Raw genomic sequence first — 4,504 nt, forward strand, 5'->3', positions numbered from 1 at the left:
TTCAAAGCAATTGGCCAGTGGATCTTCATCAGCAACTTGTATTGGGTGGATCTAAACAATTTGGGGTAAAATCTATTTTGTGCTTTCTTGTTATATCTCTTTTTGCTTGGCTAAATTTAGTGGGTAGGATTGTGGTGTAGATTGTTGTTGTGATGATGCTTTGATTTGTTTATCTTGTGGTATTTGATTGATTGTTGACTATGGACGTCTTGTTGTTGAGGATGTTCTTTGTGACATTCTTGGAGTGGGGCCCAACTACATGGATGGTGTTGGAAACCTAGGCCTAGGCAAGAGATTGCTAGATCCGGGTAGCCTTGATCCTCTTCATTTCCCCGTCTTCGATCCGAGAGGGCAAGACCCGGAACGGAGTGAGTGTAAAGTGTTTGCTTAAATGCCTTGTAGAGAATAAGAATTCCTACGGGCGGCGTAAAGACCGAATCGGCTAACGCATTAGCAATCCACTTCTCTTCTGGTAGCGCACAATCAAATAACCACAACCCTCCCATTTCGGGATTGACCAATCACACAACACAATCGAAACCCAATCCTAGCCGCATTTTTCTCCCTGAGTAAATTCCTATCTCCCGATCTACCTTTCTTAGTTTCAAGTTTTTTGCCAACCAACAACATCAAAACTAACTTCGTCAAACAACTTCTCTTAATCGAGTTTTCAAGTGTTTCGATATCCTCACCCTTCTCTATAGCCCAACTTCCAAGTTGTCATTCGTCAAAAAAAACAAAAAAAAAAAACAAAAAAGAATTTAATAAAAAGTGATTGAAAAAAAGAAAATGATATTCGGGGCCAAATCTCAAGAACAATAAGGTAAGAGGATGCTAAATGAACATCACCAGGATCTATAGAACAATCTAGAGCTTGATGGGGATACTTTAATGGAAGCTGATGAGGCTTTTGACAGTGAAAGGTAGCAATCCGTGGGGTCAGACCCAGGTTTTTGTTAGGGTGTATTTGGTTCGTACATGGAAATTAGAATCGAAATATGTATCAAATACTTGGTAATGATAATGAGTTTTAGTGAAAGTATTTTGTATGTTTGGTAGAATGGTGGATTGTGAATGATTATCAATAATGTTGTTTGGCTATGTATGATCCTATAATGGGAATAAAGATTTTAAAAATACAAGAGCACAAAATCAAGACAATTGATTCTAATATAAAGACATCCAAAACACCAATATGAACAAAATAATAAAAACAAAAATCTAAAAGCACTAACCAAAAGGGATGAGAAGAATTAAGGGAATGAAAGGATGGGGATGATACCCTTATTTTATTTGGGTATGAATTTTTCAATTAAGGGGGTATTTGAAACTCATAGTAGTGTTCTAAATACCTATCAACCAAACAATATCAATCAGTTTAATACCCATTCCTTAGAGCTAAACCTGTCAACCAAACACACCTTAGTATTTTTTGTTTTTTTTTTTTTTTTTTTTTTGTTTTTGGTTTTTTTTTTTTTTTTTTTTTTGTTTGTTTGTTTTTTCCTTGTGGGTGTTCCTAGTGCTTAGAGTGCTGTTTTGTTTTAATTTCTTCATGATTTTTCTTCTTTTGGAATTGTCAGGATGCTGGTTTGAAGGATTTCAACCACGTCCTCAAACATTTTTTTCGTACTCATAAATTGGATGTGTTGAGCTTGTTGAAACCAAAAATTTCAAAGATCATCTGGCAAACAAGATTTAACATGGGAGGTGTTGATTACGTGGAATGTACTAATCTAACCTTAATCAAATAAAATGGTTCCATTCTTGGCTTTGGAGATAGAGCAGCTTTAAATCTCCAGACCAGCTGTCCCATCCAATAGAGTTGTTTACAATCCAGCGAGAGGAGCAATGGAAACCCTGGGCTGCTTTTGGGTATTCAAGAATTAATAATTCGTGGATTATTACTATGAACTTCAGCCATTCCACAATTTATTCTTTTGTAGGTTATTAAAGACGATATAAAGGAATGAATTCCATGGCACCTCAAGGTTGTTTACGTTAGCCTATCTTGTTCTTCGCGGAAAATGGTGTGGGATGAGCTCATCGCAAAAAAAAAAAAAAAAAAAAAAAAAAAAAGATTACTGGTCCTTTTTTAGTAGTTGATGATTTTAATGGCATCTTGTGTAGAGAGGAAACTTATAATCATGCAACCTTCTCTGATCAACATTGTGCAAATGTTGTTGAACGGATTTTTGAGTAGGGTCATATTTATATGGGTTATGCGGGATCAACTTTAACATAATTGAGAGGCTCTAATCTACTTTCTGAAAGTTTCAAAGGCATAAGAAGAATATCAAGAAATTGATGATTCATCACTCTGATACATTAAAGAAGCCAAAGGTGTCATTTCAAATTATCAATCAATTCAAAATAAGTTTATAAGCTTTGTTTGGTTAGCAGTTATAGAGTTCGAATTCTATCAAATACTAAAAAGGGAGTGACTCCAAACTAGAACTTAATTGAGTGACGGCAAACGTTCATCTTGGCAATTAAGGCACTTTTGAATTGTACATCAGACCAATTAGTCTTATATAATTAAGAACTATATAATTAAGACCGTCTCACAACGAGACCTAAAATACTTTTAATTAAAATATAATATTTTTTTTATGAATTTATAGATCAATATATTCCATTTTAACTAAAAATATTTCACATTTCAGGTGAGAAGGTCTTACACAAGACTCACTGCAGTAACATATACTGCTTCTTAGGCATGATAGAGTAAACATATCAACACTGTTCACTGTTCATCATCTTTCTCCAGTAGTAGTAGTTTTATGTCAACAATATAATTTGATTTTATCAGTGAAAATGCACTCAAATTATCAATGAGAAGGATGAACACTCATACATAGTATTGATCTGAATCAATCAAAAGGCTTCAGTTACCCGTTTTCGTGGTTTCACATTATTTTATCAAACTAAAAAGCCACAAATAGTGATACTATGGAAGAATTAATGAGATGAATAAATATGCTAAATGTCTATGGAATATACATGTAAATGATGCATTGTTTTAAACCTCCATTCGCGCCCTGTTTCACGCGTGGCCACGGGTCTTCTTTGGTTCAGCCTTCTTGTTCAATTTTTTCTTGAATTCTTCTCGGAATAAACTTGCTATTCCTGTATTGTTAGTTCTCAAAAACAAACAACTTTATTCAAAAATGAAATGCTCAAAGATTAAAATAATGCAATGTAAGTAAAACCTTGGGTTGCCTCCCAAGCAGCGCTTCTTTTAACGTCTCAGCCTGACGTACCCTGTCTTTCAACCAACAGGCAACCACTTTCTTTCCTTCTCCAAATGAATTTTCCTAATTTACCTGCACAGCCAGTCTTGCCTTTTGATTTCTTCTTTGATTTTGCCATTTTCTTTCGTTTACTTTCTTTGATGTCCCTGCCGAACATGGTTTCTACATCATTGAGGCGCAAGGTAAAATTACCGGCGCTCACATCAATAACGGCTTGTTGTGTGACCAAGAACGGTTTTCCGAATATGAATGGCACATTTTTCAATTCCTGTCATACATTCAACACTATAAAGTCTACAGGAATAGCAGAGTTTTTAACTTTGACCGGCACGTCCTCCAGTATACTCAATGGATACCGCGTGGCACCATCAGCAAGTTGGATGGTCATACGGGTCGGTGTTAAAGGCACATTCAACTTTTCGGATATACACGAAGGCATAACATTAACAGAGGCGCCTAGATCGGCTAGTCATCTCCAACAAATTTATAATTGATAGCACATGGCACAACAAACGCACCGGGGTCACCATCCTTTCTATGAAACCCCTTTTCCAGAACATGCCACACTGAGGTGGGCATGAGATTCATCATGAATCTCTTTCTTTTGTATAACATGTTCTTTCTTTTGGCAAGTCGATCTAGGTAGGTCTTTCAGTGTGTTTAGCAGAGGCATCACTATAAGAAAAATGCACATAGACAACATTAGAAAGACAACAGTTTTTAAGAAAAGTGTTGTCTTTTGTATAAAAGACAACAGTTTAGTCCAAAACTATTGTCTTTGATGCAACACTTTTGTCAAAGACAACGGTTTTTACTTAACCGTTGTTATAAGTGTGTTGTCTTTGTGTATTTTGTGAAAAGACAACACCACAACGACAACGGTTTTTTAAAACCGTTGTCTATGTGCGTTTTTTTTTAAATAAGACAACGGTTTTTTTAACTGTTGTCGTTGGTGTGTTGTCTTTAAGCGCAATGGAATACACAACACTAGATAGACAACGGTTGTAAACAACCGTTGTCTTTGTGTGCTCTTTTTTTAAAAAAAGACAACGGTTTTATTTAACCGTTGTCGTTGGTGTGTTGTCGTTAAGCGCACTCGAATACACAACACTATAACGACAACGGTTTTATATAACCGTTGTCGTTGCGTGTTCTTTATTTGTTTAAGACAACGGTTTTATTTAACCGTTGTCTTTGGTATGTTGTCTTTAAGCGTATTTAAATACACAACACTACAAAGACAACGATTTTAA

Source organism: Ipomoea nil, unplaced genomic scaffold, assembly GCF_001879475.1.
Source record: "Ipomoea nil cultivar Tokyo-kokei standard unplaced genomic scaffold, Asagao_1.1 scaffold1179, whole genome shotgun sequence".
Classification (NCBI taxonomy): Eukaryota; Viridiplantae; Streptophyta; class Magnoliopsida; order Solanales; family Convolvulaceae; genus Ipomoea; species Ipomoea nil.